The following is a 27,836-nucleotide window of genomic DNA, read 5'->3' as shown; positions in this document are numbered from 1 at the left end:
CATTCCTTACCCCTTCTCTACCCCCAGGAGGGTCTCCTCAATACTACATTTCATCAGATGGACCTAATGTGCCTTGTTATCCTAAATAAGAGGTGACAAACCTACTCCAATGCTGATAAGTGATGCTGGGATAGGATCCTGAACCCACAAATTCCCTGCATGAGTGCCTGGCAGCCTAAGAGATTTAGCATGTCTATCTCATGTATCTGTCCCTACAGGTCTCCAGACACTTCTCTTTTTTGTTGTGGAGGACCCAGTCCTAATTAATACAACACACAGGGCAGGAAGGACAAACACCAAGTACTGGGGATGGAAAGATGGCTTATTCGTTAAGAGAGTTTGTTGCTCTCCCAGAGTACCCAGAGAACAGATAACAGTCCTGGGTAACTCCAGTTCCAGGTGGAATCTGATGCCCTCTTCTGGTCACTGAGAGATACTAAGCAGGAAAAATACCCATAATACAAATAAAAGAAATCAATCTTAAAGAAACAAACAAACCTCAATGATACAGCATGGATAGTTTTTCCATCATAAAATGGGTATTCACAGAGTAGTTAATGTCATCCACATCCAGGACACCATCCCCAGTGTAGTCCTGAGATCCCTGGCTGGGAACTCTGTGTAGGCCAAGCTGCCTGGAACTTGCAGAGATCCATCTCTGCCTGTGAGTTCTTGGGTTACAGGAGCGTGACAGCAAACCAGACTCAAGAAGGGTCGAAAGACAGAAGAGTGGGAAATTGCTTTTATATTCATAAAAATACAGTCATTTTACTCAATGGAGCTTATAATGACAGTCATTATATATAGTGTACAGAATCAGCAAAATATCAATTCAATGACAAGAACGAAAGAAAGAACAAATAAATAAGAAAACCTCAAACTAAAACAAAGAAAACCAAAAACCAAAGCAAATGAAACACAAGCTAAAACCCTCACCAAAAAAATTAAGCTAAGCAATATTCTCTTGCTTTAAATTTAGCAGCAAAGATCTATCTATACCCTGGAGCTGGCGTGGGACATAGGGTAGAAAGGCAGTCATAGGCTGTAATAGCCTATCATGACAAGCGTAGTCATGTTTCTTTGGTGCTTTGTAAGTCAAGCCCTCCCAAGGCCAAGGATGAGCTATGTTACATGTAGCTGAAGTTTTCCTGTGTCCTGCCTGGTCCACAGCCACTCAGACTCAAGCAAACAAGCAGAGGCTTATACTAATTAAAACTGTTTGGTCAGTATAGGGGGGCCCCAGGCAGTGGGATCGGGACCTGTCCCTAGTGCATGAGCCAGCTTTTTGGAACCTAGTGCCTATGGTGAGACACTTTGTGCAGCCTTAGTGCAGGGAGGAGGGGCTTGGACCTGCCACAACTGAATGTACCAGGCTCTGCTGACTCCTCATGGGAGGAAACCTTGCCTTGGAGGAGGTGGGAATGGGGGTTGGGGTGGGGGGTAAGGCTGGGGGAGCGAGAGGAGGGAGGACAGAGTAATCTGTGGTTGGTATGCAAAATGAATAGAAAAATCTCTTAATAAAAAATGTATTTAAAAAAAACTGCTTGGCCATTGGTGAGGCCTACCACTGACTAGCTCTTACATTTAAACTCAGCCCATTTCTCTTAATCTATATGTCACCACATGTTCCATGACTTTACCTGTGTGCCATTACATGCTGCTTCTTGGATGGTGGGTGGGCTGGCATCTCTCTTAGCCTTCTTCCTGTCACTCCCTTTGAATTTGCCACCTGCCTCTAAGCTGCCTTGTCATAGGCCAAACTGCTTTACTTATCAACCAATCAGAGCAACACATATTCACAGCATACAGAAAGACATTCTCCCATCACTTCCCCTTTTCTGTCCAAACAAAAGGAAGGTTTTAACTTTAACCTAGTAAAATTACATATATCAAGCAAGAATTACAATTATAGTATCTAGTCTATTTGTATTTTGTAAAATTAAAGAAAATATTTTATCTATCCTATATTTGTGAGTCCAAAATTTCATATCTACCTTGTCTCTTATCATAACCAATGAAAACCATATTATAACTATCTAGGTTTCAAATACATCAAAAATCTCAGAAGGATATAATAGTACCTAAGAAAACAGGAAGAACATTGTAAGAAACTTCCAAAACTCTGGAAAAGACAGAGACAGCTGCCTGCCTGGACAGTCATCAAAGTTCCTCTGCAGTGTTGGGGCATCCATTCTTCAGCCCATAGGCCTAGTCTCTCATTCACTTTTCCCTGTGTCCTGTAGAATATCTGGCAGTCTCTTCTGAGAAGCAGGAACCTGAAAGACCATCTCGCCTTGCAAAGTTCAGTGGTCACCTTCCTATGGGTCCTGCATGTCCAGTCGATACAACATTTTGTCAAGCAGTCCAGGCAAGAACACTTTCTTGACCAAATGGCTACTTTTGCCAAGAAGAAGATAAACTCCACATGGAATGTCTTCAATACCCATCCTCTTCTCTGAAGTAAATTGGTCCTGCAAGGAGCAAACATGTCTCACTGTCCAGAAAGTCTAAATTTTTTTATTAAGAATTTTTTTCATTCATTTTACATACCAATCAAAGACCCCTCTCTTCCCTCCTCCCCCAGCACCCCCCTCCCAACATACCCCTCTCACTCTTACCCACACAAAGGCAAGGCATCCCATGAGGAGGCACGTCAAGTAGAGGCAAGTCCAAGTATGGTGATATTTTATTTGTACTGAAATGTGATTTTATTTGTATGTTAATAAATAAAGTTGCCTGGGGGTCAGAGCTAATAGCAAGCCGTAGCAGAAACCAGGCAGAGGTGGCGCACACCTTTAATCCAAATCACATGAACATTCTGTGTGTTCAAGGATAGAGCCAGCATGGAGACACACACCTTTAATCTCAATACCAACCATAGAAGACCTGGAGGTCTGTATAGACAGGCAGTGATGAGGAGGTCATGTGGTTGTGTTTACAACCAATGAGAAAGCAGAACAGAAAGTCAATAAAAAGACAGATACATAGGAAGTAGGTCTCTTGCTGAGGGGAAGACAGCAGTGGCAAGAAGGGTAAGAAGGCAGTTTTAAGTCTCAGCTCTCAGCTACTGCTCTGACCTCTTGGGCTTTTAACTCTGCCTTTGGCTCTCTGTGTTTCTTATTTAATAAGACTGTTCATCTACATCCAAGCCTTTCCACTTGCCTCAAGACTGCAAGAGGTGTCCCATCATAGGTAGTGGGCTCCACAAAGCCCACTGGTGCACCAGATGGATTCTAATCCTACCACCAGGGGGCCCCCAAGCAGATCAAGCTACACAACTGTCTCGCCAGGCAAAGGGCCTAGTCTAATCCCATGTAGGCTCCACAGCCATTGATCCAACTTTCATGAATTCCCTCTAGTTTGGTTTGGTCGTCCCTGCATGTTTCCCCATCATGATCCTGATGCACTTGCTTATAGAATCCCTCTTCTCTCTCTTTGATTGGACTCCTAGACTCTGTCAAGTGATTAGTTGTGGATCTCTGCATCTGCTTCCATCAGTCATTGGAGAAAAGTTATGTGATGACCATGAGGGTATTCACTGGTCTGATCTCTGAGGTAAGCCAGTTCAGTTCAGGCACCCTCTCCACTTTTGCTAGTAGCCCAGGCTGGGGTCATCCTTGGGGATTCCTGGCAACTTCCCTAGCACCAGGTTTCTCTCTATCCCCATGATGTCTCTCTCTCTCTCATGGTATCTCTTTCATTGCATTCCCCCTACCTCCCTTTTTCAGCCTAACCATCCCATTCCCTTATGTTCTCATTCCCTATCCCCTATCGTCCATTGCCCACCCCTCATCCTCAGTTTACTCGTGGATACCTATTACTCCTTCCCAAAGTGGTCCATGTGTCCCTCTTTGGGTCTTCTCCGTTAGTTAGCTTCTCTGGAGTTCTGGGTTGTTGCCTGATTACCCTTTGCTTTACATCTAGTATCCATTTATGAGTGAGTACATATTTGTCCTTCTGAATCTGGGTTACCTCACTCAGGATGATATGTATTCCATTGTGTATATGTACCATGTTTTCTTAATCCATTCTTCAGTTGAGGGGCATCTAGGTTGTTTCCAGGTTCTGACTATTACGAATAATGCTGCTATAAACATAGTTGAGCATGTGTCCTTGTGGTATGATTGAGTATTCCTTGGGTATATGCCCAAGAGTGGTATAGCTGGGTCTTGAGGTAGATTGATTCCCCATGTTCTGAGAAACTGCCATACTGATCTCTATAATGGTTGTACAAGTTTGCATTCCCACCACCAGTGGAGGAGTGTTCCCCCTGCTCCATATCCTCTCCAACATAAACTGTCTGCAGTGCTTTTGCTCTTAGCCACTCTGATGGTAACTCAGAGTCAGTTTGATTTGTATCTCCATGATGCTTGAGGATGCTGAGAAATTCCTTAAATGCCTTTTGGCCATTTGAAATTCTTACTTTGACAATTCTCTGTTTAGCTCTATAACCCATTTTTTAATTGGATTGTTTGTTATTTTAATGTCTAGTTTCTTTAGTTCTTTATATATTTTGGAGATCAACCCTCTGTCAGATGTGGGGTTGGTGAAAATCTTTTCCAATTTTATAGGCTGTCATTTTGTCTTATTTATTGTGTCCTTTGTCTTACAGAAGCGTCTCAGGTTTAGGAGGTCCCATTTACTAATTGTTGTTCTCCGTGTCTGTGCTACTGGTAGTGTATTTAGGAAGTGATCTCCTGTGCCAACGTGTTTAAGATTATTTACTACTTTCTCTTCTATCAGGTTCAGTATAACTGGTTTTACATTGAGGTCTTTGATCCACTTGGACTTGAGTTTTGTGCATGGCGATAGATATGGGTCTATTTGCAATCTTCTACATGTTGATATCCAGTTATGCCAGCACCATTTGTTGAAGATGTTTTCTTTTTTCCATTGTACAGATTGTAGGCTTTCTGTAATTTTTGTTGTTATTGAAGTCTAACTTTAAGCCATGGTGGTCTGATAAAATAGAGGAAGTTATTCCAATTGTTTTGTATCTGTTAAGATTCACTTTGTGACCGAGTATGTGGTCGATTTTAGAGAAGGTTCCATAGGGTAGAAGAAGGTATATTCATTTTTGTTAGGGTGGAATATTCTGCAGATATCTATAACTCCATTGAGTCACAATGTCTGTTAGTTCCCTTGTTCCTCTGTTAAGTTTTAGTCTGGCAGACCTGTCCACTGGTGAGACTGAGATGTTGAAGTTTCCCACTACTATTGTGTGGAGTTTGATGTGTAATTTAAGCTTTAATAATGTTTCTTTTTACAAATGTGGGTGCCCTTGTATTTTGGGTACAAATGTTCAGAACTGAGACTTCTTCTTGTTCGATTTTTCCTGTGATAATTATGTAATGTCTTTCTTGATCTCTTTTGAGTAATTTTAGTTTGAAGTCTATTTTGTTAGATATTAGGATAGCTACACCAGCTTGCTTCTAAAGTCCATTGATTGGAAAAGTCTTTTCCCAGCCTTTTACTCTGAGGTAGTGTCTGTCTTTGAAGTTGTGTGCTTTTTGTATGCAGCAGCAGGATGGATCCTGTTTTCATATCCATTATGTCAGCCTGTGTCTTTTTATAGGCAAGTTGAATCCATTGATATTAGAAGATATTAATAACCAGTGATTGTTAATTCTTGTTGTTTTTGGTGGTAGTGTTGTGTGTTTCCCTTCTTTGGTATTTGTTTGTGTGCAATTGTCTATTGTCTGTGTTTCGTGGGTGTATCTAACTTCCTTGGGTTGGATTTTTCCTTCTAGGGCTTTCTGTAGGGCTGCATTTGTGGATACGTATTGTTTAAATCTGGTTTTATCATGAAATATTTTGTTACTCCATCTATGGTAATTGAGAGTTTTGCTAGGTATAATAGTCTAGGTTGGCATCCATGGTCTCTTAGTGTCTGCATAATGTCTGTCCAGGACCTTCTGGCTTTCAGAGTCTCCATTGAGAAGTCAGGTGTTATTCTGACATGTCTGCCTTTATATGTTTCTTGACCTTTTCCTTGCAGTTCTTAATAATTTTTTTTTTATTCTGTATGTTTGGTGGTTTGATTATTATGTGGTAAGGGGATGTTTTTTGAGGATCCAGTTTATTTGATGTTCTCTAAGCTTCTTGCATCTTCATAGGCATTTCTTTCATTATGTTGAAAAAGTTTTCTTCTGTGATTTTGTTGAATATATTCTATATGCCATTTAGCTGGTATTCTTTTTGTTCTTCTATCCCTATTTTTCTAAGGTTTGGTCTTTTTATGGTGTCCCAGATTTCCTGGACATGTTGTGTTATGACTTTGTTGGCTTTAATGCTTTCTTTGTCTGATGAATCTGTTTCCTCTACTGTATTTTCAATGCCAGAGATTCTCTCTTCCATCTCTTGTATTCTGTTGTTTATGCTTATAATCATCTGTAGTTCCTATTCATTTACTCAGATTTTCCATTTCCAGCATTCCCTCAGTTTGTGTCTTCTTAATGCCTCTGTTTCAGTTTTCAAGTCTTGAACTGTTTCCTTCACCTGTTTAATTACTTTTTCTTAGTTTTCTTGGCTTTCTTTTAAGGAATTTATTGATGTCTTCTAATTTTTTGGGATTTTTTCCCCCTCGATTTCTTTAAGGAAATTTATTCATTTCCTCTTTAAAGTCCTCTACCATCTTCTTTTTTATAAATATTTTTATTTTATAATTAATTTAATTTTACATATCAGCCATTGATTCTCCCATCCCTCAGACGTCCCCCCAAATCCACCCCCCATTCCCACCTCCTCCAAGGCAAAATCTCCACTAGGGAGTCAGCCCAGCCTGGTAGACTATGTTGAGGCAGGTCCAGTCCCCTCCTCCCTGCACCAAGGCTGAGCAAAGGTTCCCAGCATAGGCCCTAGGTTCCAAAAAGCCAGCTCATGCACCAAGAACAGGTCCTAGTCCCACTGCCTGGGGGCCTCACAAACAGTTCAAGCTCATCAACTCTCTCACTTATCCAGAGGGCCTAGTCCAGTTCCATGGGGGCTCCTCAGCTATTGGTTCACAGTTCATGTGTTTCCACTAGTTTGGTTATTTGTCCCTGTGCTTTTTCCAATCATGGTCTCAATATCTCTTGCTCATATAATCCCTCCTCTCTCTTGCCGATTGGACTCCTGGAGCTCCACCTGGGGCTTGGCCATGGATCTCTGCATCTGCTTCCATCAGTCACTGGATGAGAGTTCTATCATGACAGTTAGGGTGTTCGGCCATTCTATCACCAGACTAGGTCAGATCAGGCTTTCTCTCAACCACTGCCATTAGTCTACAGTGGAGGTATCTTTGTGGATTTCTGGGGACCTCTCTAGCACTCTGCTTCTTCCTATTCCCATGGGGTCTTCATTTATCATGTTATCTCTTTCCTTGTTCTCCCACTCTGTTCATGATCCAGGTGGGAACTCATGCTCCCCTAAGCTCTCTTTCCCCTGACCCTTGCCATCTAGTACCCCCCTCATCCCCAGTCTTCTCATGTAGATCTCATCCATTTCTCTGTCATTGGGTGATTCCTGTGTCTTTCTTAGGGTCCTCTTTACTAGGTAGCCTCCTTGGAGTTGGGAGTTGCAGTCTGGTTATCCTTTGCTTTATATCTAGTATCCACTTATGAGTGAGTACATACCATCTTTGTCTTTCTGAGTCTGGGTTCCCTCACTCAGGATGATTTTTTTCTGTGCTGAGTAGTACTCCATTGTGCATATGTAACACATTTTATTTATCCATTCTTCAGTTGAGGGGCATCTAGGTTGTTTCCAGGTTCTGGCTATTACAAATAATGCTGCTATGAACATATTTGAGCATGTGTCTTTGTGGTATGATTAAGAATTCCTTGAGAATATGCCCAAGAGTGGAATAGCTGGGTCTTGAGGGATGTTGATTCCCAATTTTCTAAGAAAGCGCCATATTGATTTCCAAAGTGGCTGTACAAGTTTGCATTCCCACCAACAGTGGAGTTTTCCCGTTCCTCCACATCCTCTCCAACATAAGCTGTCTTTTTTTATATTAGCCATTCTGATGGGTGTAAGATGGTATCTCAGAGTAATTTTGATTTGCATTTCCCTGATGACTAAGGATGTTGAGCAATTCCTTACATTCCTTTCAGCTGTTTGAGCTTTTTCTGTGGAGAATTCTGTCTTCAGTTGGGTTCCATTGGTTCACATGTCAGTTTTTATGCCAGTACCAAGCTGTTTATAGTACTGTAAATGGAGAGAAACTCAAAGAGATTCTACTAAAATCAGAAACAAGACAAGGCTGTCTGCTCTCCCCATACTTATTCAGGGTAATTGTAGCCTCATAGAAGGAGTTTGGTAATGTTCCTTCTATTTTTATTGTGTGGAACAATTTAAAAATATTGGTATTATCTCTTCTTTGAAGATCTGGCAGAATTCTGCATTGAAACCATCTGGTCCTGGGCTTTTTTTGGTAGGGAGACTTTTAATGACTGTTTCTATTTTCTTAGGGGTTATTGGTCTATTTAAATAGTTTATCTGGTCCTGATTTAGCTTAAGTATGTGATACCTATCCAGAAAATTATCCATTTCTTTTAGATTTTCCAGTTTTGTGGAGTACAGGTTTTTGAAGTATGACCTGATGGTTCTCTGGATTTCCTCAATGTTAGTTTTTATGTCTCCCTTTTCATTTCTGATTTTGCTAATTTGTATGCTCTCTGTCTGCCTTTTGGTCAGTTTGGATAAGGGCTTGTCTATCTTGTTGTTATTCTCAAAGAACCAACTCTTTGTTTCATTGATTCTTTGTATTGTTCTCCTTGTTTCTATTTTATTGATTTCAGCTCTCAATTTGATACTTTCCTGGCATCTATTCCTCCTGGGTGACTCTGCTTCTTCTAATTCTAGAGCTTTCAGGTGTGCTGTTCAGTCACTAGTGTGAGATTTCTCCAACTTCTTTCTGTGGGCAGTTAGTGCTATGAATTTTCCTCTTACCACTGCTTTCATAGTGTCCCATTAGTTTGGGTACATAGTACATTCATTTTTATTGAACTCTAGGAAGTCTTTAATTTCTTTCTTTATTTCTTCCTTGTTGAGCATTATTCACTTTCCATGACATTTTAGGCTTTCTGTAATTTTTGTTGTTGTTGAAATCTAACTTTAAATCATGGTGGTCTGATAGAACACAGGAGGTTATTCCAACTCTTTTTTTTCTCACATAGTTGAGATTTGCTTTGTGACCTAGCAAGTGGTCGATTTTAGAGAAGGTTCCGTGGGTGCTGAGAAGAAGGTATATTCTTGTTAGGGTGGAATGTTCTCCAGATATTGATTAAGTCCATTTGAGTCATGACATCAGTTAAGTCTCTTATTTCTCTTTTGAGTTTTGAGCTGGCAGGTCTGTGCAGTGGTGAGAGTGGGATGTTGAAGTCTCCCACTATTAATGTGTGGGGTCTAATGTATGATTTAAGCTTTAGTAATGTTTCTTTTACATATGTGGGTGCCCTTGTATTTGGGGCATAAATGTTTAGAATTGAAACTTCATCTTGGTGGATATTTCCTGTGATAAGTATGTAATGTCATTCTCCATCTCTTTTGATTGATTTTAGGTTTAAGTCTATTTTGCTGGATATTAGGAGAGCTACACCAGCTTACTTCTTAAGATCGTTTGATTGGAAAGACTTTTCCCAGCCTTTTATTCTGAGGTAGTGTCTGTCTTTGAAATTGAGGTGTGTTTCTTGTATGCAGCAGAAAGATGGGTCCTGCTTTCATATCCATTCTGTTAGTCTGTGTCTTTTGTTTTGTTTTGTTTTTTGTTTTTCAATACAAGGTTTCTCTGTGTAGTTTTATGCCTTTCCTGGAACTCACTTTGTAGACCATGCTGACCTCGAACTCACAGAGATCTGCCTGCCTCTGCCTCCCAAGTGCTGGGATTAAAGGCATGTACCACCACCGTCTGGCTAGTCTGTGTCTTTTTATAGGGGAATTAAATCTATTGATATTAAGGGATATTAATGAGCAGTGATTATTAATTCCTGTTATCTTTTGGTGGTAGTGTGGGTGTATTTCTCTTCTTTGGGGTTTATTGCTGTGGGGTTATCTATTGCCTATGTTTTGTGGGTGTATCTGACTTCCTTAGATTGGAATTTTCCTTCTAGTGCTTTCTGTAGGGCTGGGTTTGTGGATAAGTATTGTTTAAATATGGTTTTGTCTTAGAATGTCTTGTTCACTCCGTCTATCATGACTGAAAATTTTGCTCGGTATATTAGTCTAGGCTGGCATCCATGGTCTCTTAGTGTTTGTATTACATCTGTCTAGGTCCTTCTGGCTTTCAAAGTCTCCATTGAGAAATCAGGTGTTATTCTGATGGGTTTGCCTTTATAAGTCACTTGGCCTTTTTCCTTTGCTGCTCTTAATATTCTTTCCTTATTTTGTATGTTTAGTGGTTCAATTTTTATGTGTTGAGGGGACTTTTTGGGGGGGTCTAGTCTGTTTGGTGTTCTATAGGCTTCTTGTATCTTCATAGATATTTCCTTCTTTAAGTTGGGCAAGTTTTCTTCTACGATCTTGTTGAATATATTTTCTGTGCCTTTGAGTTGGTATCCTTCGCCTTCCTCTATCCCTATTATTCTTAGGTTTGGCCTCTTCATGTTGTCCCAGATTTCTTTGACATTTTGTGTTATGACTTTTTTGGCTTTGGTGTTTTCTTTGACTGATGAATCCATTTCCTCTATTGTAACCTCTACACCAGAGATTCTCTCTTCTATCTCCTGTATTCTGTTGGTTATGCTTACATCTGTGTTTTCTGTTCGTTTACTCAGATTTTCTATTTCCAGCATTCCCTCTGTTTGTGTTTCTTCATTGTTTCTATTCCCCTTTTCAGGTCTTGAACTGTTTTCCTCAACTGTTTCATTGCTTTTTTAATGGTTTTCTTGGCTTTCTTTAAGGGATTTATTGATTTCTTGCAATTCTTGTTTGTCTTTTCCTCAATTTCTTTAAGAGAATTTTTCATTTTTTCTTGAAAGGCCTCTAGCATCTTCATGAAGGTATTTTTAAGTTCATTTCTTCTGCTTCTTCTACCTTGTGATGTTCAGGTCTTGCTGTTGGAGGAGGGCTAGGTTCTGGTGATGCCATATTGCTCTTTATGTTGTTGTACATTTGCCTTGATGTCTGCCTATCTCCTCCTCTAATAGGTGCAAGAGGTGCCTGTATCTGAGTGAGCTGCTATTGATCCACTCTGTGCTTGATGTGTCTGTGTCTCAGGGGTCCAATCTTAGCTCTTGGTCTAATTGGAGCTGGCAGATTCTGTATCTCAGGGAGCTGCTCTTGGCCCAATCTAAGCTAGCTGATTCTGTGACTCACAGAGCCACTCTGGTCTTATTAGGTCTCTTGGTCCAGTCAGAGCTGATAGATTCTGTGTCTCAGGAAGCCTCTCTTGGTCCAATGAGGATGGCACATTCCCTGTGTCAGGAAGTTATTCTTGGTCCAATGAGAGATGGCAGTTTGGTTTCCCTGTCTCAGGAAGTTACTGAGGTCACAAGCAGATGGGTATTGGGGCAGGGCACGGAACTTGTAGATTGCAGAGTCCAATGGGAGGTTTTGGTGAGGGGGGCCTTCCTGTAGGAGTTTCCCCTGCCTGCTGGCAACTGGGGCAGTGTTGGGTGAGAGTTCCTGGAGACTGGGTCATGAAGCTACTTTTAATGTCACTTTCTTCTGCTTCTTCTATATTGTGATGATCAGGTCTTGCTGTTGGAGAAGGGCTAGATTCTGGTGACACCATATTGCTCTTTATGTTGTTGTATGTATTTTGCATTGAAGTCTGCCCATCTGTTCCTCTAACAGGTGCAATAGGTGTCTGTGTCTGAGCAAGCTGCTACTGGTCCACTCAGTGCTTGTTGTGTCTGTGTCTCGGGGGGTCCCTCTGGGTCCAATCTTAGCTCTTGGTCTAATTGGAGCTGGCAGATTCTGTATCTCAGGTAGCTGCTCTTGGCTCAGTCCAAGCTAGCTGATTCTCTGATTTAGAAAGTCACTCTTGGCTTTATCAGGGCTCTTGGTCCAGTCAGAGCTGGTGGGTTCTATTTCTTAGGAAGCCTCTCTTGGTCCAGTGAGAGCTGGCAGATTCTGTGTCTAAGGAAGCCACTCTTGGTCCAATGAGAACTGGCAGACTGTGGTCACAGGCAGATGGGTATTGTAGACTGTAGGGTCCCATGTGGTGTTTCTGTGGAGGAGCCTGGCCATGGGAGTTTTCCCTGCTGACATGCCAGACTATTTCAAACCTACAGGAGAAAGGGATCTGGGACACAGGACTGGTGGGGACCTGCTTTGTCAGCTATTCAGCTTGGGACATTCCCTGAATTCCCAAGGAAGAAGACTCAGAGTGCATCTGGCTTGGATTTTTTTCTCTTCCATTAAAACTGCTAGAAGTTGAACTGGGAAATACATACTGTGCAAGACTAGAAAAAAACAGCACCTTTCTCCAGTAGTCCAGAAATAAAAACAAACAAGCAAACAAACAAATGGAAAAAAGCACAGCAATGTCTAAATCACAGTTCAGGAGATATATGCATGTCCTTAATTAGATACCAGGTGACTGTGGGCAAGCTGATAACTGTGTGGAGGCCTTCTAAAGGAGACAATACAACACTGTAGTAAAGGCTCTGATTAGTCCTACAGCACAGAAACATACCTGGGTTCAATTTGTTAACCTTTATACCTGCTCATAACCAGAGAAACCTTCTCACAGGAAACCCACACACACTGCAGACAGCCTGTAATCAACAGGAGTGTGCTGCATGCAAGTCTGCCCAAGAGTAGGACCATATCTCTAAAGTGATGTTCTTAAGAAAATAAAGCAGGAGGATGCATCATCCTCCACAACTGATCCATCCCCTGCTAGGTTTGGGGCTATAATAGGAAGATTTGTGGGCAGACCTAAGGGACAAGATATGCAGAACATACTAGAGATCTCAGAAGGGGAACACAATTCCTCAGATACACTGAATATCAAACATATTGTCTCCGGGACAGAAGTATTTGTTGACTGAGGTGGAAAAGCACACAGAAGTGTTCCTTCCCTGGCATTTCTGAGAGTCATGCTTATCAAGAAAAACTGAAAAGGACAGAGATCCAGCTACAGGGGATCCTCTTGTCTCCACCCTCTCCTCTCAGCCTGGGCTCCTACCTCATCTCAGAAACATCAAAATGATACTGCAGCTTTACTGCCAAGTCCTTTGGCTGCAGGACCTTCTGCTTCAGTGAGTAATAAAGTTTTTCCCAGGAAACTAGAAAATTTCTACAACCAAAAGCCAAAATAAACCTTTTGTCTCTGTAAGGGGATTGTATAAGGGATTTTGTTCCAGCTACAGAAGGCTGGCTAACTAATGGCCAAATGATTGCATGTATTACTTCATGGTGAACAATATTCCATGGAAGGGCTCAACCACATTGTACTTTTTCACTCATTGATGATGAACATCTGGATAGTTTCTGCTTCAAGACTGCTCTGAGAAATGATGCTCCCACACTGGGGTCCCCTAATTTCTCTGTGGACACATAATTATTATTTTAGAATCACTGAGTCACCTGGAAACTGCAGTTCAAATTCCAAAAAAAAAAAACTGTAGCATGAATCTTAAAAGTTCTGATTAATAAAATCAAACCTGAAGCCAGTTATTGGGGTGAACACTGGATGATCAGAGAGACAGAACAAGCCACAGCTATCTCACCTTGCCAATTCCTCAGCTGGTTCTGTTTCCTCAGACTGGAAGCTTCTGTGTCCTCATCCCAATGGCTCTCAGCTGAACTGCTGCTAGAAGCCTGAATGCTTAACCAGCCAAACAATTAACCAGGCAAATGCTCAACCAGCCAAATGCTTAACCAGCCAAATGCCTCTAGTTTCTGGTCTCCACGCCTTATATATCTTTCTGTTTTTGCCATCACTCCCTGGGATTAAAGGCTGGCTTTCTGGGATTAAAGGCGTGAGTCACCATGCTTGGCTGTATCCTTGAACAGATGGATTTCTGCCTCTGGAATGCTAGGATTAAAGGTGTGTGCTACCACTGCCTAACTTCTATGTTTAATATTGTGGCTGCTCTGTCTCTGACCCCAGATAAGTTTATTAGCATGCACAATATTTAGGAGAATACAATACCACAAAAAACTGTATAAAGTTTCTCAGAGGGCTATACCATTTTGCACCACCAGCTATGTGTGAGGGTCTTCATCTCCTGACACTCCATGAGGCCAATTTTAACTCATTATGAAGAAATTTGAAATAAAAGTAGTTTCTGAGTGCTGCAGACACAACATGGAGTGAGTGCTTTAGACTATGATGGGCCCAAGTAGGCAGCTCTTAGACAGCCCTATTCTCAAACCACAGCTTGGCTAGGGGACTTCTGCTGGACTGAAATAAAATCACAACCATGCTGAAATCCAGAATCTCTAAGAATACAATTCAGGCCAAGCTCTAAGGCCAAGATTAACTGAGCCAAGTTTCAGCAAAAGTGGAAAGAAGATGGTAGAATGTAACAAAGCAGGGTGCAGGAAAGACATAGCAAGTTACCTGACCACACAGTGGGCAGTCCCCATTCAGCCAAAGTCAAGAAGGGACACATACCCACAGCCAGCCTTTCTTGACTCGTGCCCCTTGATTTACCTCAGCAGCTGCCTCCACCTCACCTTCAAGTATGCATTCCTTCAGTTTCCTCCAAAGGGTTTCTTAGCAGATAAATATTTTGCCTCTACAAACACCTGAAAATCTTTGAGTTTACAGTAGGTTTTGTGTCCTTTTATTCTAGGGAGCTGGGTGTACATGAGATGTTTGATGGATATAAAGTGGTACTAACCAGAGGGTGCATAGAGCTTTCTCATTAAAGATGGTCTCCATCTCATACCCAGTGAAGCCTGCCCCTAGGACCCATCACTGGGCCCCAGCCATTCCCCGGGAACAACCACCCAACTCAGACCCAATTGCCGGCCAGCAGGCAGGGCTCCTACGGGAAGGCTCTCCCTTCACCAAGACCTGTCAGTGGACCCTGCAATCTACACACCCTGCCCCCATTCCCATTGGCCCAAGATCCCAGCCACTTCCTGAGGCTTGGAAACCAACCCCAAGCTCTCATCAGGCCTAGAGAGAGAGCTCTCATTGGACAAAGAGCTGTCATTGGACCAAGTGTAACCTCAGCAGACAGGGAATCTGCCAGCCCTCATTAGACCAAGAGTGGCTTTCTGAGGAGTAAAATCTCCCACCTCTCATTGGAAGAAGAGAGGCTTCCTGAAACACAGAATCAGTCAGCTCTGACTGGACGAAGAGCCCTGATAAGACCGAGAACGAATCTGTGAGTCACAGAATTAGCTTGCATGGCTTGACCCAAGAGCAACTCCTTGAGATGCAGAATCTGCCTGCACCAATTAGACCAACAGCTAAGATTAGACCGAGAAGGGCCCCCAAGACACAGTCACAACAAGCACAGAGTGGACAAACAGCAACTCAATCAGACACAGGCACCTCTTATACATATTAGATGAGGAGATGAACAAATGTCAAGGCAGAAGTACATACAACAACATAAAGGGCAATATGGCATCACCAGAACCTAGCCCTCCTCCAACAGCAAGACCTGAACATCACAATGTAGAAGAAGCAGAAGAAAGCGACGTTAAGAATACTATCAGGAAGATGCTAGAGGCCATCCAAGTAAAAATGAAAAATGAAATTGAGGAAAAGACAAATAAAAAATTGTAAGAAATCGATAAATCCCTTAAAGAAAATCATGAAAAAAGCAATGAAACAGGTAGGGAAATATTTCAAGACCCAAAAAATAACCCTTAAGGAAATAGAAACAGTCATTAAAAGTCTCCCAACCAAAAAAAGCCCAGGACCAGATGGTTTCAATGCAGACTTCTACCAGATCTTCAAAGAAGAGATAATACCAATACTTTTTTAAATTGTTCCACACAATAGAAACAGAAAGACCGATTCCCAAGCCAAACAAAAATGCACCAAAGAAAGAGAACTACAGACCAATCTCCCTCATGAACATTGGTGCAAATATACTCAATAAAATATTGGCAAACAGACTCCAAGAACACATCAGAACAATTATCCACCATGATCAAGTAGGCTTCATCCCAGGGATGCAAGGGTGGTTCAACATATGAAAGCCTGTCAATGTAATACACCATATAAACAAACTGAAAGAAAAAAAACATATGATCATCTCACTAGAGGCTGAAAAGGCATTTGACAAACTTCATACACCCCTTCATGATAAAGGTCTTGGAGAGATCAGGAATACAGGGAACATACCTAAACATAATAAAGGCAATTTACAGCAAGCCAACAGCCAACATCAAATTAAATGGAGAGAAACTCAAAGAGATTCCACTAAAATCAGGAACAAGACAAGGCTGTCCACTCTCCCCATACTTATTCAATATAGTACTTGAAGGACTAGCTAGAGCAATAAGACAACAAAAGGAAATCAAAGGGATAAAAATTGGAAAGGAAGAAATCAAACTTTCACTATTTGCAAATGACATGATAGTGTACATAAGTGACCCCAAAAACTCAACCAAGGAACTCATACAGCTTACAAACACCTTCAGCAATGTAGCAGGATACAACATCAACTCAAAAAATCATTAGCCCTCCTATATACAAATGACAAACGGGCTGAGAAAGAAATCAGAGATACATCACCCTTTATAATAGCCATAAATGATATAGAATACCTTGGGGTTACTCTAACTAAGCAAGTGAAGGACTTGTATGACAAGAACTTTAAGTCCCTGAAGAAAGAAATTGAAGAACATGTCAGAAAATGGAAAGATCTCCCATGCCCATGGATAGGCAGGATTAACATAGTAAAAATGGCAATCTTACCAAAAGCAATCTACAGATTCAATGCAGTCCCCATCAAACTCCCAACACAATTCTTCACAGACCTGGAAAGAACAATACTCAACTTCATATGGAAAAACAAAAACCCAGGATAGCCAAAAGAATCCTGTACAATAAAACAACCTCTGGAGGCATCACGATCCCTGACTTCAAGCTCTACTTTAGAGCTATAGTAATAAAAACAGCTTGATCCTGGCATGAAAACTAACATGTAGACCAATGGAACCGAACTAAGACCCTGACATTAACCCAAACACCTATGAACAGATGATTTTCGACAAAGAAGCCAAAATTATACAATGGAAAAAAGAAAGCATCTTCAACAATGGTGCTGGAATAACTGGATATCAACATGTAGAAGGCTGCAAATAGATCCATATCTATCACCGTGCACAAGACTTAAGTCCAAGTGGATCAAGGACCTCAACATAAATCCAGCTACTCTGAACCTGCTAGAAGAGAAGGTAGGAAGTAGTCTTGAATGCATTGGCATAGGAGACCACTTCCTAAATAGAACACCAGTAGCACAGACACTGAGAGAAACAATCAATCAATGGGACCTCTTGAAACTGAGAAGCTTTTGTAGAGCAAAGGATACGGTCAACAAGGCAAAGCGACAGCCTACAGAATGGGAAAAGATCTTCACCAACCCCACATCTGACAGAGGACTGATATCCAGAATATATAAGGAACTCAAGAAATTAGACATCAAAATGCCCAACAGTCCAATTAAGAAATGGGCTATAGAACTAAACAGAGAATTCTCAACAGAGGAAACTCAAATGGCTGAAAGACATTTAAGGAATTGCTCAACATCCCTAATCATCAGGGAAATGCAAATCAAAACAACTCTGAGATACCACCTTACGCCTGTCAGAATGGCTAAGATCAAAAACACTGAAGACACCTTATGCTGGAGTGGATGTGGAGCTAGGGGAACTCTCTTCCATTGTTGGTGGAAATGCAAGCTTGTACAACCACTTTGGAAATCAATATGGAGCTTTCTTAGAAAATTGGGAATCCATCTCCCCCAAGATCCAGCTATACCACTCTTGGGCATATACCCAAGGAATGCTCAACCACACCACAAGAGCACTTGTTCAGCTATGTTCATATCAGCATTGTTTGTAATAGCCAGAACATGGAAACAACCTAGATGCCCTTCAACTGAAGAATGAATAAACAAAATGTGGTACATATACACAATGAAATACTACTCAGCAGAGAAAAACAATGGCATCATGAGCTTTGCAGACAAATGGATGGATCTAGAAAAAATCATCCTGAGTGAGGTAACCCAGACTCAGAAAGACAAACATGGTATGTACTCACTCATATCAGGATACTAGATGTAGAACAAGGATGACTGGACTGCTACTCACATCACCAGGGAGGCTACCTGGAAAACAGGACCCTAAGCAAGACACGGGGATCGCCCAATGACAGAGAAATGGAATGAGACCTACATGAACAGCCTGGACATGAGTGGGGGTAGAGAAGGGCAAGGGTCGAGGGAAAGAGAGCTTGGGGGAGCAGGAGATCCCAGCTGGATCAACAACAGAGAGGGAGAACAAGGAATAGGAGACCATGGTAAATGAAGACCACATGAGAATAGGAAGAAGCAAAGTGCTAGAGAGGCCCACAGAAATCCACAAAGATACCCCCACAACAGACTGCTGGCAATGGTCGAGAGACAGCCCGAACTGAACTACTCTGGTGATGGGATGGCCAAATACCCTAATTGTCGAGCTAGAAACCTCATCCAACTACTGAGGGATCTGGATGCAGAGATCCATGACTAGGCCCCAGGTGGATCTCTGGGAGTCCAATTAGCGAGAATGAGGAGGGTTTATATGAGCAAGAATTGTTGAGACCAAGGTTGGATAAAGCACAGGGACAAATAGCCAAATGAACGGAAACACATGAAATATGAACCAATGGTTGAGGGGTCACCAACTGAATCAGGCCCTCTGAGTGGGTGAGACAGTTGATTGGCCTGATCTGTTTGGGAGGCATCCAGGCAGTGGGACCGGGTCCTGTGCTCATTGCATGAGTCGGCTGTTTGAAACCTGGGGCCTATGCAGGGTTGCTTGGCTAGGCCTGGGAGGAGGGGACTGAACCTACCAGGTTGATCTCAGTCTGCAGGGAAGGCTTTGCCCTGGAGAAGATAGGAATGGGGGGCGGGGTGGGGGGAAGGTGAGGGGGGCGGGAGGGGGGAGAACAAGGGAATCCGTGGCTGATATGTAGAACTGAATTGTATTGCAAAATAAAAATTAAAAAAAAAAAAAACTTACCCAGGCTCTACTGCCCTGGCCTGCATTTATTTCCCCTCCAGGAACTTTTCCACTCAGAGACTCACTGATCCTGCAGGTAAATGATAAAATCTGCACAGCTGAGCTTGACAACACAAGATCAAGCCCCCAAGGAGGGCTCCTAACAAAGCCTCAAGATAGCTCCAACTGACCCATCATAGTCTCTTCACTGAACCTACACTGGTTCCTCCACAGAAGACCTTGATTGCGAAAGAAAAAGGAAGCAACTCATGGTCATTCCCTAGGAACTTTTCACCAGATTATGGTACATAGAATATAAAATAAGCCAAGGTCAGTCAGGAGGGTGCTAGTGAAATCACCTGCAGTGGTCTTCTGAAATGGAGCACTCTACACAACTATGAGTAGGGAATCTGTCCTACTTATCTTATCAGATAAGCACGTGATAGAGTCAGCAACAAAATGTCAGCACAGAGATGCACTATGGGATTCCATGTTATGAAGCCAGTGAGAAATCAGACATTTCCTGGGAAGTTACCTCTGTGCAGTGAAAGGAAAGAAGTCTACTTTTAATTTTTACAATAGCTGTATTGTTTGATTTTTGTTAATTATTAAAAAACACATTGATTCTAAAATAATTAAAACGAATAAAAATGAAGAGAAATCTACCACATCCTTCCACTTTCTGAGCAACTAAATTTGTAGCAATCAGATGAGACTGAACAAAACAGGAAGGGAGTCTCCATGTGGGAGGGACAGGAAATCCAAAGAGCTCAGGCTAGCCAGCCTAGCCAGGGCAGGAAGTTTCAGGTTCAGTGAGAGACCTGGGCTCAAAGGAATAAAGGAAAGAGAAAGAGAGGAAGACACAATACATTATCTGGTCTTCTAACACACCCACCAATGTGCACATCTGCACAGACATGCATATACAATACCCAGACACACACACACACACACACACACACACACACACACACAAACTGCAAAAATCATAAGTGAGCAGAAAGCAATGAGGAGGAAATCATGCTGGACAAATAATTTTATTTAGACTATGCATAGCAGCAGTTTCAAGCAAGATCTACAACTCTGCTGTTCTTCCCATAAGAACTCAAAATGCCTAGGAGAGCATGCTCTCCTTGGCCAGACTATATTTAGTTCTTTGGAGAAATTTTCTCTTGAACACTTCTACTCCTGCCTGAAGCCTGTCATAAAGCCCTTCCTATAACTGTGGTCATCCAGTCAGCTCCAGCCTGTAAGGTTCTGGCTGGGAGAAATTGTTAGCACCACTCACAGAAAACATGGCTGAATAGTTGCTATTCAGGCTTCAGTCAAAGTGGACCAAAAGCTCAGCAAGGTGAAGAGACAACCTTGAGATGCAGGGAGGGAGCACAAGAGGAAAAGGCCACCCAAAAAGATGACAGTGAGAGCCACTCATTTGGCATTTACAAGGGGCTCTCCTCTGTTGAGAGCTGCTGGCAGCAAAAGTCCATGGAGCATACAGCAGTGACAACTAGAGTTCAGAAGGTCAACCTATCCGAACTAAGGGTTCTGTTAGAGGAAAGCATCACACAAGGCGTTATGGAATTACTGCCTTTTGAATGAACTGGCTGTCTCTTGTTGTAAACTTCTTGTGCAATAACAGCTATGATCCTCCCCATTTACCATGCATCTCCATGTTATGTGTACATGTAATCTCACGACTGCATCTCAATCTTGGGCACAACTCTCCTTATACATTTGGGGAAATCAGACAACTGTCCCCAGCTGTGTTTATTTTTTCATTAACATACATCTGGCCAGGGCCATTCTCCAGACAAAAGTATTTCAGCAAAGATACCTTTTTCCAAGGACAAATGCAGAGAAATAAACATTAGCTCATCTCACCCACAGACAGAGAAAAGAAGCACTAACAATCAAATTCTCAACTCCTTATCTTCACCCCGGGTTATTTACACAAGACCCTAACTAAAGAGATTTAATGCTCACATTCCTGGGTGATGTTTTAGCCACTTGCTAGTTACTTAGTTAAGGTAGTTACTTCCCACTGACCCAAGAGATTGCCCTCAAGGCCAGGCAGGTGATAGGTGCCAAGCTTCTTTCTTGTGCAAATTAAGTTTTCATTCCTCCTCAGCCAGGTGCTATTCCTAGATTCTCTAATTGATCTTAGCCTTTAGTTGACCCTAACAGAGAACTCCCCTTTAGTCTCTCCCCTTTGGGGTTGTTAATCTAGCTGACAACTATTGCTTTATGTGTGGATCCTTATCACCTCTCTCTGTGACTCTGAAAACTTCAAGCCTCTCATTGCTTTGCCAAAGAATTACTGTTTGAGTATATATACTGGTTCCCTCACAGCACTGGGGGAATTTGATGAGGACGGAGATGGAAAGAACTAGATAGACATGAGAGAACAGCAGAAGGGACTGAGAGCAGGAGGGACTGAGAGGAGCTAAGTGTGAGAACAGAAAAGAAACTGTGTAGATAGAATTGACTTAGAAGAATAAGGTGAATGGACTAAAGAACTCAGTGTGCTTAGATTCATTTGATATCCCTCAGATTAGAATCCTCAGCTGGTTGTTAGACTCTTCCATGGACCCTGGGAGAAAACGATAAAGGCTGGACCTTTTACTGATTTTGGTACTCCTCCTTGCAAGCTGCTTCCCACCTGTGATTTTACATGAACCCTGCAAAGTAAGTGAACCCCAGGCCCCTGACCTCAACCCCTCAAAGCTGTGTTACTCCCTGAATGGCTCCCCACATCGCACCAATCCTGCTATAATAACATGCAGGTGTGGGAGATGGGATTGATCTGCCTGTCTCAATGGACTGCAGCTTCTAGCAGAGCAAGAGGATTTGCTTGCCAATCAAGTTTCTTCCAAGAGACTAACTCCCCCAGAGAGTCTTGTGAATGATCACAGAAATGAACACTTGGATGGCATGTAGGTGCGTGGATGGATAAGTGGGTAGATGGTTACATGGGTGTGTGTTTGTTAGAAAAGAGGCAGCCTGCCCAAGTGGTCTCAGCCTACCTGTTGCTTCTTGGCTCAGAGTTCACAGATCCTCCTCACCTCCTCACAGGACTCTTGCAACAAAATTTGCTCCCCCTGCAGCTTTCTGTTCTCATGTCTCAATGTTCACTTCTTTTCTTCAGCTGAGTCCACTCACTCAGGAACTGACTGTGCAGGATGCTGAACCACCACCAAAAAATGGTGAGCCCCAGCCAGCTTCCATCTGCCATGCCCATCTCCAAGTATCAACATCCTTGCAAGGTCCAAGGTAGCTAGACAGCCCCAGACTGGAGCCCACAATAGCCATGCCAACATGACTTATAGGCTGGCCCAATCCAGAAAAGAGTAAAATTCCAGAAAGACTCAAAGTACTTCTGAAAACTCTGACACCAAAAGAGATCCATGTACCTCCAAGTGGACCCCACCTGTGGCTTTCTATCCATGGTACTGGGGAAACACCAGCAGGTAGAGGACAAACATGCTCTAGGGAAGCAAGAAAACCAAACTGGAATAGAATCCATCTATGGGCCCCATGGAAATCTGCTCTGTAAACCCCTGCCAGAGCCCCAGAGGCCCAGGGCTGCCTGAGAACCCTTCATGGTGCAAAGGGTTTTTTTTTTCTATCTAGAATTCCTCAGGATGGCAGGAAAATGCTGGGAGGGCCTCACAGTCTCTTCACTCTTAGGAAAACTGAGTCCAGGAGGCCCAAGTCCAAGAGCTATGAGGCAGGTTGCTGGCTAAGAAGCACACGGGCTAGAACCAGAGCCCCCACTTTGGTTCAAAGACAAAGGAGGGCAGAAGCAGTCCTTCCCAAGTGCTGGGGTCCCAGCTAAGTCAGGCACTCACCTGTAGGAGTTGATCTCAGTCAGCTCCTTACACTTGTCCAAGGCCTCATTAGTCTCCTTGGACAACTTGTGCAGGTCCAATATCACCTGCTTATGCTCCGTCTTCAACTTCCCTAACTCATTCATCCTGTGGTAGGGCGTGGCCCCAGGAGCAAAGAACCCCATGAATACAGGACTCAAGGATCACATGAATTCAGGCTATGTCTTGGAACATATCAGTCCAGTGGATGCCATATCCTGGCTCCTAATCCCAGGGACCTCCTGGTGCTTATTGGACTCACTATGCTGGCCCCAGGCCAGCAGAGGCAAGGTGTCTAAAGGGAGGGAGCCAGGGCTGCGTGAGCACCTTCAACTGGCCTGGAGGAATAGACTAGCTCTCTAAGAAGTTCCCATAAGCCTTTGACACAGACCTGATCCCATCTGAAATCTGTGATGTTTCTCCTGTCTTTAGGACACGGATTCTTTGTCTTTGTCTTTGCTACACAGATGCCAAGAGCACATAATCAGTGTTTCCAGGGAGGAGACCCAACAGCAGGATGGCTTTATAAACTCCCCAGAAGACTCCAATATGTCTCCAAGGTCAGCACAAGGACCAAGAGCACTTCTGCTCAAATTGGGGCTCCCTGCCCTCAGCACTGGAATCAACTGGAACCTGTGAGGCAGGCAAATCCTCATGCCCCGCCACAGACCCTTGGTTCCCAAGATCTGGAGCATCACACACACACACACACACACACACACACACACACACACACACACACACACACACAACATACTATTAGGGTGCCCACAAAATGTATGGAGGTGGCATTGTTTCAGAGTATAAGAAATAAGACCAGAGAGGAGCAGTGATGAACTCTAGGCCTTCAAGTCACACACTTGAGATGTGCCAAGTAGGACCAGGCCCTTCCCATGGCTGCCAGGAACAACCAGCACCCAAGCACCTGCTGGTCAAGTATAAAAGACTCAGTATAAACTCCCAGACATAGCATCTCCCACAAGCCAACACTTGTTGAGGCCTTTTGAGATGCATGTTGAGAGCTCACACACTACTGCCCCTTCCCCCAGACTGTGATTCAGGCTACAGACTCTGATTTTCGTTTGGAGGAAGCAGAACAGCCTATGTCCCTATCTCACTCTTGTACAGGCTTCATTTCTGCCTCTCAGATGCACTTAGGAAAATCTGTTTGGGCATGAGGATACCCTGGAGGTGCAGCATCCTGTGACCTGTGTAATTCTGGGGAAGACATATGGGGTCAAGATAGTCACCAGAGAAATGGGCCTAATGACTACATGTTGTTCAAATCACTGTTGCTATAATGGGCCAGGATTACACACAGTTCATTCCTCTCTTTGGTCATCCTCTGAAGCTGAAGGATCAGTTTCTCCACCTTGTTTATCTGCTGCTCCTGCTTGGTGAGGGAGGGTGGGATTGGTGAATCCTCAGTAGTTGCTGTGTGTAAACAAACACAAATTAACTAGTGTAGTAGAATGGCATAGAGTCCCAAGATGTCTGAGGAAGAGAGAATGCACAGAACCCAGTGAAGCCTCCAAAGATTAGGGTAGCTGTCCTCAAGCCGGGGCCCATAAGTGATGTTCCTGTCCCAACCACTATGGCCAGACATGTACCTCAGCCCCTACTGCAGTCCCACTGGCCATAAAGGCTTAAACGAGCCTAGTCATGTTAGTTTAGGGGACAATGTCAGCTCATATCTGAAATTATGCAGGTAAGTCCTGGACTCCACAGTGCCTACCACCACCCACCCCTCATCTCCTGTAATAAGACTAAAAGCAACTGAATTTGAGCTCCCCTGGCTGCATGGCCAGGGGAAATTTCCTCCCTGTTATTGGCATCAGATCCTCCTGGAACCTAAAGGAATCTGCTGAAGATTAAGTGCAGCAGCACCCTACCCTGACATACCATTTCTCACTCTGTGACTCCTGCTGGTCTTTGCCACTCAGAATGAAATTAAGGAGCTCCCAGCACAGCAGCTGCAGCCTTGACAATTTCTGGTTCTCTGACAAACTAACCATCAGAACTCCTCAGCTCTGAGTCTGCTCTTTAGGAACCCAGAAAGCAGGAGAGGCCTATTGCTTCCCAGAAACTCTGACCTCCTGAACCCCACTAATGGAAAGCCCAGCTCAAGTCCCTATCCTCCAGGATGCTATCTATCCATTGCTCAGAACTCATTGTGCCTCACACAGGCCCATTTATTTCTTGGTGTTTTATACTGAAACTGAAGGCCAGCTTCCTTCTGCTGTTCTCTAGTCTTTCTATGTTCTCTATTATCTCTCTGAAGCAGTCTGATCAGTCTTGTCAACCTGTCTATGGGTAACACTATATGCACTGAACAAATGCCCCAAGTATATTTGGTGTCCCCACAACCATGGTGACATCACAGAGGATGCCAAGGATTCTCCAGGATACAATAGAGTGTCCAAAGAAGGGTCGATTAAGGTCACTGCCAATAGCCCTCACTTACCTGCTAACTAACTCTTCCCCATTTCACCAGAAGCCAATCTACCATTTCTAAGAGCCTTCCATGACATCCAAGAGAAGCCTTTCAGCATCTCCTCCTACCAAAACCAGATTGTATTCAGAAGATTTCCTGTGTCCTGCCTGGCCCGTGGTTGGGACAAATCTCTCACCCACAGTCCCGTGGCCTTTTATAAAATAATCACACAGAGGCTTAATATTATTTACAACTGCTCGGCCATAAGCTCAGGCTTATTGCTGACTAGCTCTTGTACTTAAATTAACCCATAATTCTTATCTATGTTTAGCCATATGGCTTGGTACCTTTTCTCAGTTCTGCCTTGTTATCTTTTCTCCCAGGTGTCTGGCTGGTGACTCCTGACTCAGCCTTCCTCTTCCCAGCATTCCTTTAGTCTGCTTGTCCCTCCTATACTTCCTGCCTGGCTACTGGCCAATCAGCATTTTATTAAACTAGTGTACAAAAGCATTATCTCACAGCACTAGATCATCTCTTTACTTCATTAGAATCTTTTCACTATTTTATCCTGTGTGGAGGTGAAGAGTCACTTTCCAAACATGGCCCAGAAATGGCTCCTCCCCTCCTTAAAATCTTAATCAGATGAGAAATAAACAATGCTAAGAAATTAGCTCAGGATGATGGGGGTGGAGATCAGTTCCCTGAAGTGAACAAACATTAAGAAATACCCATATGGTAGTTACAATGTGTGGGAATGGTAGGGGATTGTGGGTGTCCTGTCAGACCAAAGATCAGTCACATAGATAATGACAAAAATTTTCCCAAAACTTATGCAGAATTCATCCCGGTCATCATGGTGTTAGCAAAGGTGTGACCAACTAGTAGCAGGTCAGGCTGGAGATGCCTAAGTACTGGGGCTCCTTAGGTGAGCTCTCACACACAAGAACAAATAGTCACAGGAAAAGTGATGACCCAAACCTGCACTCAAGTTTGAGGAAAGACGACTGGTTGGGAATAGGCCAAGAACTCAGAAACCTTAAGGGTCATTGGCAGGTGGCAGCACTCGGTGGCTCCTGCCTTGCTCGTATGTGTCATGTAAAGTGTGAGAACCTCTGGCTTTGGCCAGGTGACTTTTAACTCCCTGTTATTGGTGGTACACAATCTAAAGAGACAGTCGGGGTGAAGTGCAGTGCTGGTACTGAAGCCTCGTTAGTCCCTCCGTGCCTCCTTCCCACTCAGAGTGAATCCAAGGGTCTCAGTACAGCAGCTGCAGCCTTGACCATCCCTGGCTCTCTGGCAAACTAACCATCAGAAAGCCTTGACTCTGGGGCTGCTCTTGAGGAACCCAGAGAAGCAGAATAGGCCCATTGCTTCCAAGTAGCTCCAAGCTCCTGAGCCTCACTTCCAAAAAGCCCAGATGAACCCCCCTCCTTCAGGAAGCTCCCCATCCCCTGCACAGGACTCACGGAGCTTCCCCAGGACCATTTATTTCTTAAGTGATGCACTGACACTGAAGGCCAGCTTTTTCTGCCTCTCTCTGGTCTCCCTATGCTCTCCATTCCATCTCCAAAGCAGCCTGCTCAGTCTTACCAACATGGCTGTGGATGTGACCTGTAGACACTGAACAAATGTCCCAAGGGCAGTTGGTGGTCCCACAACACTGGTGACATCACAGAGAATGGCAGAGATCCCCAAGATACAATAGAATGTCCAGGGAGGAGTTTGATGACATTATATGCTACAGCCATTACCTCCCTGCTAAGTATCTCACCCCCAAATGACCTGAAGCTAAGGTGCCATTTCCAGGAGCTTCTCTGGGGTCATGGAGGAAGCCCTTCAGTACTTCAGCCTTCCAAACCCAGATATCTAGCTCTCTGCTTCATTAGAAACTTTATCTGTATCAAGGCTCACTTGCAAAACACTGTACAGGGATGGCTCTTTTCCTCCTTAAGATGCATATGGTGAAAAATAATGGATGCTGAAAAATTAGGTCAGGACGATGTGGAGTAGGAGGGATGAGTCCTCTGAAATGAACAGCATCTGGGGAAGAGCCTCAGACTTTCAGAGATTGGTGGTACAAAACAAAGAGAAGTCACATAGGTAGTGATAAAAATCCCCCCCACACCCCGAGAGTCAGCAGAGCTCACTCAAGCTGTGTTAGTGAAACTCTTGACTGGTCTGTCTGGAGCCACCTGAGCCCAGGTGAGCCCTCAGATACTAGAAAGAGTATGATGGTGCAAATCTTGAATCAATAGATTGACAAGAGTCGTGGCAAGACAGAGGTCAGTGTGAGCTACGTGGAGGCACTACGAGTGGGAAATACATACACACACACACACACACACACACACACACACACAAACAGGCACACAATCAAGGGTTGTAAAAGTGAAGAGTTGGAAACTGATTTTTTATTCATTAAAAGTCAT

At 43.3% G+C, this 27,836-nt stretch overlaps 1 long non-coding RNA gene across 1 annotated transcript; it reads right to left on the bottom strand.

Annotated features, from left to right (window-relative positions):
- Positions 1-724: 724 nt before the first annotated feature.
- Positions 725-27,076, bottom strand: LOC131894629 (uncharacterized). Its single transcript, XR_009374976.1, has 3 exons — positions 26,998-27,076; positions 22,956-24,407; positions 725-2,471 (listed from the first exon to the last, which is right to left on the bottom strand). It is a non-coding gene; the product is annotated as an uncharacterized LOC131894629 (long non-coding RNA).
- Positions 27,077-27,836: the final 760 nt, after the last annotated feature.

Source organism: Peromyscus eremicus, chromosome 17 (genome assembly GCF_949786415.1).
Source record: "Peromyscus eremicus chromosome 17, PerEre_H2_v1, whole genome shotgun sequence".
In the NCBI taxonomy this organism is placed as follows: domain Eukaryota; kingdom Metazoa; phylum Chordata; class Mammalia; order Rodentia; family Cricetidae; genus Peromyscus; species Peromyscus eremicus.
The sequence above is the reverse complement of the archived record's forward strand: the minus strand, read 5'-3'. Positions and strand labels throughout refer to the sequence as shown.